Source organism: Chelonoidis abingdonii, chromosome 3 (genome assembly GCF_003597395.2).
Source record: "Chelonoidis abingdonii isolate Lonesome George chromosome 3, CheloAbing_2.0, whole genome shotgun sequence".
Taxonomy (NCBI): domain Eukaryota; kingdom Metazoa; phylum Chordata; order Testudines; family Testudinidae; genus Chelonoidis; species Chelonoidis abingdonii.
In genome coordinates this window covers 144,924,951-144,939,776 of record NC_133771.1, presented here as the reverse complement: position 1 = coordinate 144,939,776, position 14,826 = coordinate 144,924,951, and positions in this window count along the sequence as shown.

Sequence of the window (14,826 nt, the reverse complement as noted above, 5' to 3'; positions counted from 1 at the left end):
TACAGGAAACATGGTTCTGCCTGTGGTCACTAATGCTTGCCCAGCTTCTGATGCTCCAAGAGAAATTGTCACAGAGGAAAATACCTCACTGAAGTGCCAGGCTTCTGGTATCTTATCAGGGCCTCTGCTGTCCTGCCTCTGTATCACAGCCAAAAGTGAGATTAGAGATGTTTTCAGGTATTGAACATGGAAGATTCACCTGTGTTTGTTGGGATGCAAATCTCAGAAAGATTCTATTACATTTGGTGATGATCTGCTCCTTTCTCCTGCCTTTTATTTGTATATCCTCTTCCTCATTGCTGTGCAGTGACTGTCTGCGACCTGCCTCACAGATATTTTTCTGTTGATCTTTCCTGATTATTTAGTATTATTATTGCTTCTTTGTTTTGAGATTGGACTACTGCTATTCTTTTTATTATAGGCAGCCCTGGATACCACTCATAGGTCGCTCCCATTGCACAATATAGCCATAAGGGTTTCAAAAGCCTGTGTCCACAAGTATCAGATGTATCTTCGTAGTTTGCACAGGATCCCTGCTGGTCTCCTGCTTCAAAACTAGATTTCAATTTTACTATGTAAAGATTGACTTGATTTGCCTGGAAGATAGACTTGATTTGCCTGGAAAGTCTAGGTATATTTTATCTGTATACTGATCAACAGAAACCCTGATTCCCCAAACTAGTCCAAACAAGAACTCCAAATGCATCACTGTCTCATTGTCTCAGCATGACTCTGGTCAAAGGGCAATAAAACCTTCCCATAATTCCAGGAAGGATGTCAATAGTCCATAGGCTGAAAGCCATGACAATCTCTGTCAGAAAAGCAGGCTCTGTCAGCAGGTGGGTTCCACTGTCACAAAAGAGACCCATTTGCAGTGAAGTGGATGCAAATCAGTGCAGGATTGCATTACAGATTCTCCATCTCAAACATTTTGCATTTTCCGTATAGATTGTTATGAATAGATGGTGCCAGCAAACAGCAAATTAAGTGCTCTTTTGTTGTTGTTGTTTGGACTATTAAAACCAGAACTGTCCTGTGAGTGGTAGCAGGCAGTGGCTGCAGGGACAATGGCCAACGTCTTGAAAAAAAATGGATGTGTGAAACGAGGCTTCTAGTCCATATTTAGGCACCTAAAAGTAAGTTGATACATGTTCTTACCTGTGGAACATCACATAGTCCTCACTGAAGCCAATGTGCAAATGTCAAAATTGTGACCCTGGTGCTGTGTTAATGGAAAGTTACTTAGGTTGCAAAGTCAAGCACTGAAAAGTTAGGAAATGCCTGTGCAATTCTGACCCACTGTGTGTATGCATTATGTGACAGTCTTTTAATTACGTGATAGCATGTACTTTTCCACATTGAATGTACAGGAAAGGGTAACAATTAGCAGTTAACAAGCCCAGGCCCTGGGTCAGGACAGGGCARTAAAGAGTCACAGCTCAGGCCCTTGGGCAGGGGCTGAGCAGCAGTTTTGATCATCAATAGGCCCAGGCCCAGGCCCTGGGTCAGGACCAGGMAGCAAAAAGTTTGAGGCTCAGGCCCTCAGGCAGGGGCTCAGCAGTTTATTAGGTCAAATTTAGCTGCAATAGGTCGATTTTATAATGACTGCGTCTAGACAACCAACCCCTTTCCACTGACCTAAAGGGCTCTTACGATGAACTTCTGTACTCCTCCCCGACAAAGGGTATAGTGCTAAAATTGACCTTCCTAGGTCAAACTTGGGGTAGTGTAGCTGCAGCGTTGTGCAATTTGATGGTATTGACTTGCAGGAGCATAGGCGACGAGTTATACGGGCTCGAGGTGCTCGGGCTCCAGGAATATTCAGGGCCGAGTGCCCTGCTTCAGCAATATTTGGAACTGGGTCTCTCCCCCAGCCCTGCCTGGATCGGGCCCACAGCCCCCGTGGGTCTCCCCCACCACCTCGCCCCGCCGCGTCCTTGCCTGGAGCGGGTCCTGGCCTCCGCCTTCCACCCCTCCCACTGCGTCTCCCCTCTGCCGCGTTCCTGCCTGCTCGCAGATCGGCTCCTGGCAGAACTGCTCTCTGCTGCCCCAGGGTCCTACCGCCTGCCATCCACTAATGGCAAGGCAGGCTGCCCTTACCCTGCCCTTTTGCCCTAGCCCTGAGCCTCTCCAATGGCCTAAACCCTCATCCCCAGCCCCAACCCTCATCCCCCTGCACCCTGATACTCTGCCCCAGCCAGAGCCCTCATCCCCCTGCACCCTAATCCTCTGCCCCAGCCAGAGCCCTCTTCACCCCACACCCTGTGCCTCTACCCCGTCTCTGAGCCCCCTCACATCACGAACCCCTCATCCTCAGCCCCAACCCTCATTCCCCTGTAGCCTGATCCTCTGCCCCAGCGTGCACCACCTCCCCCTTCCTGCACCCCCACTCCGGCCGAGCCTGCACCCAAACTCCGTCCCAAAGCCTGCACCCCTCACCCCCTCCTGCATACCCACCCCCTGCCCCAGCCTGGAGCCTGCACCCAGCACCCAAACTCCCTCCCAGAGCCTGCAACCCTCACTCCTTCCTACACCCCCACCACCAACCCAGAGCCTGCACCCAAACTCCATCCCAAAGCTTGCAGCCCTCATCCCCTCCTGCACATCCACTCCATGCCCCAGTCCGGAGACTGCACCCCGCACCCAAACTCCCTCCCAGAGCCTGCACCCCTCCTGCACCCTAATCCTCAGCCCAGGACCTGCACCCCAGACCTCCCCCCTGAAACCCCACCCAGAGCCTTAGGCAGCTGGATGCAGAGTTGGGGGAAGCAGAGTTGGGGGGCGGGTTCTGAGAACCACCAAAATTTCTACAAACTTGCCTCCCATGTCCAGGAGCTATCCCAGAGTGCTCCAATGTGACCACTCTGGACAGCACTTTCAACTCCGGTGCACTAGCCAGGTACACAGGAAAAGCCCCAGGGACTTTTGAATTTCATTTCCTGATTGGTCAGCGTGGTGAGCTCAGCAGAAGGTGATCATACCATTCTGGCGTGGGGGGGCCCTACCAGTACCCCAACACTCTCCGTGGACACCTGCAAAGTGGCAGCCTCACCCAACATGGATGAGGAGGAAAATGCGCAGCAGGCAAGTGGAGAATCCGTTCTCCCCGGCAGCCAGGACCTTTTCCTCACCCTGGAGCCAATATCCTCCCAGGGCCTATTCTTCCCGTACCCTGCAGGCAGAGAAGGCACCTCTGGTGAGTGTATATTTGTAACTACACTAAAGGAGTTAAAAGGAATAGTGTTAAATGTTTGATTTACCCTGAACAATTGGGATGCATTCGCAGTCAGTACAGCTACTGTAAAAGTCTGTTAACATCAGGGCCGGCTCCAGCCATTTCGCTGCCCCATGCACGGCGGCACGCCGCAGGGGGCGCTCTGCTGCTCGCCGGTCCCGCGGCTCTGGTGGATCTCCCGCAGGCGTCCCTGAGGATGCTCCACCAGAGCTGCGGGACCAGCAGACCCTCCGCAGGCACACCTGCGGGAGGTCCACCGGCAACCGGCAGAGCGCCACCCGCAGCATGCCACCTCAAGCACGCGCTTGGCGTGCTGGGGCCTGGAGCCGGTCCTCGTTAACGTGTCTGGGGATAGAGCGGGAATCCTCCAGGGACATCTCCATGAAGCTCTCCTGGAGATATTCTGAAAGCCTTTGCAGAAGGTTTCTGGGGAGGGCTGCCTTATTTTGTCTTCCACAGCAGGACACTGTACTGTGCCAATCCAGTAGCAAGTGGTCTGGAATCATTGCAGCCCAAAGCATGGCAGCGAATGGTCCTGGGTTTTGGTCGCATTCTTCTCATATTCAGTCTTTATCTTTCCGTGTCAGCCTCTGGGGAGTGATATCATTCATGGTCATCTTGTTGGAATACGGGAATTTTTGTAAGGGACCAGTAATCTCCTATGTTTGCTGATCCCCAACACATTAGACCCTGGTCATGCTTGGCTGTTTGTGCTTGGCTAAAAGGGATCATCCTGGAGAACAGCCATGCGAAGGGAGGCGGGGGCAGAGAGAGGGGTGTCCTGCAAATCCACCCCAAAACTGCAGCCCCTCCTTTTAAATGGCAACCACAGCTCCTCCTTTTAAACAGCAAACCCAACCAGCTTTGGTTGCTATGGGAAAGGAGGGTGCAGCAGTTTGAAACCATTCCCACATGTTATGATTGTGGAAGAAGCCAACCCTGCGTACCCTTTGGCTTATCATGGCTGCCTGCAAACCGAATTCTGTTGCCTAGCTGTGTGCGATGTGTCACCATACTGGCAGGCGCTCAATATAAAAGGCAAAATGTGACCTTGTACCTAAAACACATTTGCTGTCTGCTGTGAATTGCTTGATTCACTCTGAAAGTCTCCCTTTTGTTCTCAGAAATGTTTCTTAAAATCTACTCTCCCTTTTCCTCCAGCCCCTGAAGCTGCAAATGTTTCCATGCTCCCACATCAACTCCATTCCTGAGGTTATTGGAGATTAGAAGGCAAAAATAAAAACCACACTTGCGATGACATGTTTTCTGAGCTCATGCAGTCCTCCCGCACTGATTGGGCATAGCTAAATGCATGGAGGCATTAGGTGGCAGAGGCCAGGAAAGCAAACAGTGAGCATGATCGGAACATGCAGGAGGAGATGCTGAGGCTAATGTGGGAGCAAACTGACATCATGAGGCATCTGGTGGAACTGCAAGAAAGGCAACTTGAGTATAGACCCCCCACTGCATCCATTGTACAACTGCATGCCCTTCTCCCCAAGATCCATATCCTCCTCACCCAGACACCCAAGAATGCCTGGGGGGAGGCTCCGGGCACCCTGCCACTCAACTCCAGGGGATGGCCCAAGCAACAGCAGTCTGTCATTCAAACAGCTTTGATTTGTAGTGTGGCTATAATAAGCAATGTGGCCTTGTCCTTTCCTCTCCTCCACCCCACCACATTATCAGACCCTTTGTACACCCAGGCTACCTTTTACTAGTTGTCAGCGTTGTCAGTGATCTCAAGGTTTTTTTTAATGAAGAAAGAATGAAAATTCCAAACAATTATTAGCTAATCACCCTTGGTTAGCCAGACTTCTTGCTTAGTTTCCAGAGTCCCCTTTTCAAACCCAGTTTCCCCACTTTGAATAGATATCTGTTCCCTAGTCCCTGTCTTTTTGAGACCGGGCAGGTCTGACATTTGTTTCCCCATTCCCTATCCTTTTTCAAATGTCGGAGTTAATGTGTTACGTTTGAGCCCACGTTCACCTTCCTGTGAATTTCACAGCTTCTTATTATACATTCAATAGTTAAATCCTTTTACTGTTGTTTAACTGCCCAGATCTAAACAAAAAGTGTGGCCTGGCTGACCCTTGTATCTTCGAGTTTGCCTCTTCAGCCTGATGTTCCCTCATTGTCAAACTGGGACTTTCACTAGGCAATTATGATGCTCTGTCCTCATCAGATTCATAAGTATAACAATCCTTTTTGTTACTCAACTTTTTCAGTACAGCATTTAGCAGAACTGCTTCCCTTAATCTTTCCCTTATTGCAATATTCCTTGTTTTACAAATCACGTTTAACAATGCTTCAACCCATAGAAAAACATCATGAACCAAATTACAAATTTCCTGTTCACAGTGTACATTACACACAGATCTTGTACTGACACAGCTCATGGGATCAGCTTCTGTCTTCCCCATTGGTAACTACTTTCTTCTTCTGGTGGGCTGTTTCAAAGAATCTGTTGGCAAAGTCCCCAGACTCACAAAGTGTTCATGGTCTTTTTAGCTGACCTTCAGCGGCAAACTGAAGTTCAGCTGACTTTTACGAACTAGTCATTACTAATTTTCCCTGGAAGTTTTCACTGGTACCTGGATATTCCAGGAACACAAAATCTCCTTGTGTCCTCCAGCTGAGGTCTCTCTCCCCCCACCCCACTTTCTATCCTTAACTATGCCCGACCAGACTGATGTCTGGCTCCAGACTGCTTGTCAAGAAATTGTACCCAATCCAGACAACAAATCTCTTTCCCAGGGTAAATTCTGCTGCGACATCAGAGCTGCCACTCAAGTTGTGATCAAAAACTCCCTCTCTCTCCAACCATTCATTTGGGCTATGAACATTCGACTGGGCAAATAAGACTCACAAGGATTTGTTCTCTCAGAGATAATGGGCTTTTGTACTTGAGCTGGAAACAGCAGACTTCTCCTTGCTGGCCTCTCTGGGTTACAAATGGAGTGAAAAAAGTAATGTAAAGTACCCACGCTCTCTGACTGGCCGATCCTCATCAAGCAGGCAGATTCCACAGAGGTCTGCAACACTTTGAATTCTTTTCTAGGTTGATTTTGGTTTCTTACATCAAGGCTGGGAATTTTCTAGCTGCTGCTCCAACGAATTCTATTTCTGACTCCAGGTAATTCTTAGCCCTTTCTAGGAAACCTCCAGATATTACTTCAATACTTTTTGAAATGTCTCCAGCTCTTGTTTTAGTTCCTCCTGGGACATCTCCAGCTTTTGTTTTCATTTCTTTTGACCAGAGTTGATTTGCTTTTATTTCTGTGAGCACCTTCGTTATCTGTTTTCCACTGGTCAGCAGAATCTCTGCTCACAATTTTCTCTTTGGAAAGCTATCATACCCCAAATACCAGTGTTGCCCCCATTGGCATGAGCAGTTGGCCAATATTCAGGGCCCACCAGTTGTTCCATTAGCATAAGAAATGGATGAATGAGCTGGGTGGTATTTTTTTAGTGTAATCTGTTTGTTTACAGAGATAAGAACATAAGAGCGCCATACTGGTCAGACAAAAAGTCCATCTAGCCAGTATCTGTCTACCGACAATGGCCATGCCAGGTGCCCCAGAGGGAGTGAACCTAACAGGTAATGTTCAAGTGATCTCTATTCCTGCCATCCATCTCCATCCTTCTGACAAACACAGTCTAGGGACACCATTCCTTACCATTCTGGCTAATAGCCATTAATGGATTTAACCTCCACAAATTTATCCAGTTCTCTTTTAAATGCTTGTTATAGTCCTAGCCTTCACAATCTCCTCAGGAAAAGGAGTTCCACAAGCTTGACTGTGCGCGTGTGAAGAAGAATTCCTTTTATTTGTTTTAAAACCCTGCTGCCCTATAATTTCCATTTGTGACCCTAATTCTGTATTATGGGAATAGTAAATAACTTTTCCTTATTTACGTTTCTCTACATCACTTCATGATTTTATATACCTCTATCATATCGCCCCTTAGGTCTCCTCTTTTCCAGGCTGATAAGTCCTAGCCTCTTTAGTCTTTCCTCACGTGGGACCCTCTCCAAACCCCTAATCATTTTAAGTTGCCCTTTTCTGAACCTTTTCTGCCAGTGCCAGTATATCTTTTTGAGATGAGGAGACCACATCTGTATGCAGTACTCGAGATGTGGGCGTATCATACTTGAAAAAGTTATGTCTCTCAGTCTTCTCTTCTCCAGACTAAACAAACCCAGTTTTTTCAATCTTCCCTCATAGGTCATGTTTTCTAGACCTTTAATCATTTTGTGTTGCTCTTCTCTGGACTTCTCAATTTGTCCACATCTTTCCTGAAATGTGGTGCCCAGAACTGGACACAATACTCCAGTTGAGGCCTAATCAGTGCAGAGTAGAGTGGGAAGAACTTACTTCTTGTGTCTCGCTTACAATACTCCTGCTAATACATCCCAGAATGATGTTTGCTTTTTTTCCACAACGTGTTACACTGTTGACTCATATTTAGCTTGTGGGTCCACTGTGACCCCCGAGATCCCTTTCCACAGTATCCTCCTAGGCAGTCATTTCCCATATTCTCTGGTAGACAGAGGTGAAGTGACCTGTCTTAGGGTCACACAGCAGGTCAGTGGCAGAGTAAAGTAAACACTCAAGTCTTCTGCCTCCATTGTCCCTATTCGCTGCTCCCACAGCCTGGCAGAGAGCATTGTCGTTTAAGCGATTCTGGAGTCTTGTTTTACTCTGGGAGGGAAGTGGTGTGGGTCTAGTGGTTAGGACTTGTATTCTGGAGACCTGGTTCTATCTTGATTGAGTGCATGAAACTTGGTGAGTCACATCCCTTTATGCCTGTTTCTAGTTCAGTAAAACTAGAATAAAAATAGTCACCTCTCAGGAGTGCCCCTAGGGTAAATGTATTAATATACTCGGTAAAGTGCTCAGAGATCCATCGAATTGGAAAGTATATAGTTGTTACTGAATAAAAGATAGCGCTCAGACACATTGAACAGGAAATATCATGCATTTTCATGCTAAAATATTGTATTTGCTGCTCCAATTAAGTTATTACTATTAACACCCGTAACGCTAAACAAAACATAACTTTGGGTCATCTAAGTGCTCCCTGCGGTTTAGGCCGCCTTCCACAATGCCACCTTTCTTTAAAGTTTTGGGTTGGCTGTTGATTTGTTTTTTTTTGCTTAGTAAAAAACCATTTTATTGAATCAAGGCCCCCCTTGAACCCAAAGCCCCTGGCTGGGAATGATTTAGTTTGGGAATTTTCGTCCCTTGCTTTGAGGCTGAGAGGGTTTGGACCCCTAGATGACTTTTCCCCTGGTGGTCCCTTTCTAACCCTTGAGATTCCTATGATTCTATCATAAGGGCACATAATACATTCTCCGTCTTATCTCCTTTCCCTTTTTTAATGATTCCAAACATTCCTGTTTTGCTTTTTTGAGCTCAACCTCTGCACACTGAGTGGACATCTTCAAGAAGAACTAATCCACGATTGACTCAAGATTCTTTTCCCTGATTTTCTTGTAGCTAAATTAGCCCCATCATATTGTATGTATATGTATGGTGGTTATTTTTTTTCCAATGAGCATTACTTTACATGTTATCCACATAATTTCATTTGCCAGTTTTGTTGCCCAATCACTTAACTTTTGTGAGATTCTTTTTGAAGTTCTTCACAGTCATGCTTTGGTCTTAAGTAATCTTGAGCAGTTTTGGTATCATCATTTTTACCTCTTTCTCCAGATCATTTTATTGAAATAAATTGATTAGGATTGGGTCCTAGGACTGACCCCTGGGGAACAACCACTAATTACAATCTCATCCATTCTGAGAATTTAACCCGTCTCCATTCTGAGAATTTTACAAAATTTCCCTGTTTTTTCCCTTGAACCCACAGTTAAGAAAAAACATAAAAAAAACTTTCAGGCAAGAATAAATTTCAGTGGTCACTTAACAAAACAAAAGACTATCTATGGAGCGTAATCAGCTCTGTCTTTAAACAGTGGAAAGGGGCAGGTCAAATAGTACCTGTGACTCAGGCAGACCAGCAAGCAAAACACCTGTCCCACCCTCTCTCTTGATGTTCTCAATCAGCACAGGCTAATTACAGTTCTATTGCCTTTTACTGTACAATAAGAACAACATTTCATTCCCACCTCCCTCACCCCCGGCATTCAAGTGATTTGTAACCCAACCCCAGCCAAAATCTATCACTTGGGCAACACAGATCTGTTTGCTGGATACCTAGGTAGATTAGGTGTAAATGTAAATAAAATCTGGTCCTGAAGCCTTTCCCCCAGTCCCCAGCTCATCACTTGCTGTCAGGGAGAGCTCATTTAGACTTTGCTTACAAATCATAACTTGGCCAACGTCACCGAAATGAATGCACTGGCATCGTCATAAAAACAAAAGATGTATAAGGAAGCTAGTCTATGTTCATACTTTTCAAATCTATTATACTTTTTCAGATACATGTATTTTATCATACACTTTATATGCTTTTAAAGTATGTATTAATGTTTCAATTTCAATTCAAATTTCCAAACAATCACTAAATTGGCAACATTGCACATAATTAATTCACAAAACTGGGTGGGGGGTGTTTGGGGAAATGTTTGGTGGGGTGTAGGGGGTGTGTGTAGGGAAATCCCTGAACCACTCTAAACATAGAAGGCTTCAGGTTGTGTGGACACATTTTCATCTTGGCCATTTCAGAAACAGAGGCAAAGGATTTCCCCACCCCTCTTCACTGGGACAGCCCTGGATTCTTTTTGGATTTCCTTTCTAGTAAATACTGAGAGTACAGGAAAGTGAATGTAGTGAGTGCAGGACAACTTTTAGTTTGGCAATTCATGACTGGAATCAAGCCATGTCGGTTCAGCCATGGTCTCAGCAGCCAGATTAGTTTTAGATCATGCAGACTTCAGATTTGGATATTGGACCAGTGATGTCTATTGTGCTTGGACAGTTCTAGTTTAATGTGCCTAAGTACACTTTGCATGATCTTACTGGCCCCAATGAAGGGATCTGGTAAGTCAGAAATATGTTAACAATTGGTAAACAGACAATTACAAAATATATAATTAACCAATAACCAGAGTCCCAAAGGTGGACTGTCATAACAGCTATCCTGCCCTTCAACATCTTTTTGTTGTTAAAAAAAAATCATTTAAAAAGATTACATGGGAAATATTAATGAAAGAATAAAAAAGCAAGTATCTTGAACTCATCTTGATATCCCCAGATAATTTTGCATGCCATGTAATCATATACTGATCTCTGGCCACTGTAATACTCTACGCATTTTACAACAGCGAGAGGTAAGCTGCAGTACTGAGCCACAAATCTCAATGTTCTTGTGTCAAAAAGGAAATGGAAAAGTATAATTTAACATGACTTCTTTAATCCTGAAAGCAGGACCTCATTCTCTCCTCTTCCCAGGAGGAAGCAGGAGGAGCAACCATTCTCACTGCCAGATCCCTGCACCACATCAAGGCATCATCTTACCTAAACTAGCCCCTGGCAACCTAACTTCTACACCTTTGTTAAAAAAGAACTCCTATTTGAAAATATATTGCATAATAAATAAATAATACATGTAAAGATAAATAAATGTAAGCATAATAAAGCTCAAAGATAGGGCAACAATATTCCTGTAAGTTCATCATAGGGACAGAACTATTTAAGGTTGTGTAATTTGGACAGTGGTAAGAGAAAACCCAACAATGCAGAATAGATGGTAAATCTATTTCTGTTCACACTTTAGAGGGGTGTAGTAAACAAAAGAAATAAACTTGAAACCCATTGTTACTATTAACTAGTATGAGAAAGCCATTGCAGGCAAGTCCATCTGTCTTTTTCTTCCAAGACATTTCAGGAACAAGAAATACAAAATTAAGAATTTTTCCCTGAAAAAGCATGAACTGGTTTGAATGCAAAAGCACTCTACATAAGCATGGGTTTGGCTTCTCAGAGCTCAGTAAACATAGGACTAAACTGTAAGCTTTTTGAGCTAGAGACCATGTGCAAAGGCTTAAGCCCCTCACTGATAGGGAAGGGGCTTTTGGATTTGTGTACTAAAATGATTCTGCTCCCTGCATGCCAGTACAACATGATAAGGACCAGCTTGAAAAGGAGGAAGTTGCAGTAGGAAGCGGTTAGAGGAGCTCCAGAAGAGGAATTCCTCATCCCCATTTTTTCTGTAGCCACGACAGTTTAAAGTCAGTACCTTACAAAACAAGCCAACTGGAAGAAAACCCTACGCTGACAGAGTAAAATGGTTATGTGTGAACCCCTGAAGTAAGGCGTACCATGAACCCCTTCGGTCTTGCCTGTAGGCCCTAAAAGGAGCTTACTGGACATTTATTTGTTTTGTTTCTTTTTCCAGTGTTGAGACTCATTTACAGACCATGTCAATTATGTTTTTACAGCACCCAGCACAAGGTCTTTTAGTTTGCTTGGGGCCTCTGGTACCTTAGTAAAGTAATAAATAATAATATGGTTCATTAATGCTTTAATTGACCACATGTTGTAACTTAATTTGCAAAAGCTTGCTTTTTAAAGATAATTTTACAAAACTCACTCTATAAAGCTTCCGGAAGTTTTAGGCCTTTATTTTATGACTCTATCCTGCCATCCATCTCCATCCTCTGACCAACACAGTCTAGGGACACCATTCCTTACCTCATTCTGGCTAATAGCCATTAAAAGGATTTAACCTCCACATTTATCCAGTTCTCTTTTAAAATGCTGTTATAGCCTAGCCTTCACAATCTCCTCAGGAAAGGAGTTCCACAAGTTGACTGTGCGCTTGTGAAGAAGAATTCCTTTTATTTGTTTTAAACCTCTGCCTATTAATTTATTTGGTGACCCTATTCTTGTATTATGGGAATAAGTAAATAACTTTTCCTATTCTTTTCTCACATCACTCATGATTTTATATACCTCTATATATCGCCCCTGTCTCCTCTTTTCCAAGCTGAAAAGTCCTAGCCTCTTTAACTTTCCTTAGTGGGACCCTCTCCAAACCCTAATCATTTTAGTGCCCTTTTCTGAACCTTTTCTGCCAGTGCAGTATATCTTTTTTGAGATGAGGAGACCACATCTGTATGCAGTATTCGAGATGTGGCGTTACAAACTTGAAAAACGTTATGTCCTCTCAGTCTTCTCTTCTCCAGACTAAACAAACCCAGTTTTGTCAATCTTCCCCTCATAGGTCATGTTTTCTAGACCTTTAATCATTTGGTGCTCTTCTTCTAGAATGTCTCAATTTGTCCACATCTTTCTGAAATGTGGGCCCAGAACTGGACACAATACTCCAGTTGAGGCCTAATCAGTGCAGAGTAGAGTGGAAGAACTTACTTTTTGTGTCTCGCTTACAATACTCCTTCTAATATTCCCAGAATGATGTTTGCTTTTTTCCACAGTGTTACACTGTTGACTCATATTTGTTGTGGTCCACTGTGACCCCCGAGATATCTTTCCACAGTACTCCTTCCTAGGAGTCATTTCCCATAATCTCTCTGGTAGACAGAGGTGAAGTGACCTGTCTTAGGGTCACACAGCAGGTCAGTGGCAGAGCAGTAACACTCAAGTCTTCTGCTCCATTGTCCCTATTTGCTGCTCCCACGACCTGGCAGGAGAGCATTGTAGTTTAGGATTCTGGGAGTCTTGTTTTAGTCTGGGGAAGGGAAATGGTGTGGTCTAGTTGTTAGGACTTATATTCTGGAGACCTGGGTTCTATTCCTGATTGAGTGCATAACGTTGGGTGAGTCACATCCCCTTTATGCCTGTTTCTGGTTCAGTAAAACTAGAATAAAAATAGTCTCCTCTCAGGAGTGCCTAGGGTAAATATATTAATACTCGTAAAGTGCTCAGGGATCCTCGAACTGGAAAGTTATAGTGTTATCAAATTAAAGACAGTGCTCAGACATTGAACAGGAAAATATCTGCATTTTCATGGTAAAATATCGTACTTGCTGCTCCAATTAAGTTATTACTATACACCCGTAAGGCTAAACAAAACATAACTTTGGGATCTTCTAGTGCTCCCTGCAGGTTGCGCTTCCACATGCACTTTCTAAAGTTTGTGGCTGTGATTTTGTGCTTGTAACCATTTATGGTCAGGCTTGACAAAGCCCTGGCTGGGATGATTTAGTTGGGAATTTGTCCTGCTTTGAGAAGAGGGTTGGACTAGATGACCTCCTGAGGTCCCTTCCAACCCTGAGATTCTATGATTCTATTTAAGGGCAATAATATATTCTCCGTCTTATTCTCTATTCCCTTTTAAATGATTCCTAACATTCTGTTTGCTTTTTTGACCACCTCTGCACACTACATGGACGTCTTCAGAGAACTATCCACGATGACTCCAAGATCTTTTTCCTGATTTCTTGTAGCTAAATTAGCCCCTATCATATTGTATGTATAGTTGTGGTCATTTTTTCCAATGAGCATTACTTTAGATTTATCCACATTAAATTTCCTTTACCATTTTGTTGCCCAATCACTTACTTTTGTGAGATCTTTTTGAAGTTCTTCACAGTCTGCTTTGGTCTTAAGTATCTTGAGCAGTTAGTATCATCTGCAAACTTTGCCACCTCACTTTTTACCTCTTTCTCCAGCTCATTTATGAATAAGTTGATTAGGATTGGTCCTAGGACTGACCCCTGGGGAACACCTCTAGTTACACCTCTCCATTCTGAGAATTTACTCCTCTCCATTCTGAGAATTTACAAATTCCTGTTTCCCTGAACACAGTAGAAACAAAAAACTTCAGGCAGATTCCTGCCTGAAAATTGCCAAGTCTGCCACTCCAGCAAGTGCTTTGCCCCAGAAACACTGTTCATCTGCTTCTTTTCAGGGTCATCCTCACAATTGCTTCTCCAGGCTTTCTCCTGGCTTTTTGCCCCTACCACAGAAAGCCTACAAAACCAGTATCTTACCCACTTGGTTTGCAATCAAGGAAACTCTTCAGCCCACACAGTTTAACTCTGACCTGCCATGTGCCTTGGACAATTCCTCCTTTGATTGTAGCTAGCTCTTATATAAAGGGACTTAAAAGCTCCTTCTATAGAGTCTGAAAATATGCTTAGCACACCCATTGACTTTAACTAGGTCAGTTACAGCCCAAGGCTGGGATTCCTTTGCACACCAAGGCAAACCAAACCAGCCAAACAGAGAAGACTTCGATTTTACCCCACTTTGGCTATTCAGAAGTCATACAAGAAATATGCTTAGACACTCCAGTTTCCCAGTATCACCACCAGTGCCACTTGTTATGGGGACAAATGGTTATGAAAACCATTATCCTAGTTAAAAAAAAAAAAGTTCTCTCAATCACAAAGAACCGCGCCCCAGACCCAGGTCAGCATACAAGTTAGATCTTACCCACAAATCATGCTGTTGCCAGTCCCTTAGAATCTAAAATCTAAAGGTTTATTCATAAAAAGAAAGAAATATAGATGAGAAGTAAAATTGGTTAAATGGAATCAATTACATACAGTAATGGCAAAGTTCTTGGTTCAGGCTTGTAGCAGTGATGGAATAAACTGCGGGTTCCAATCAAGTCTCGGGAGTACATCCATAGCTGGGATGGGTCATTCAGTCCTTTGT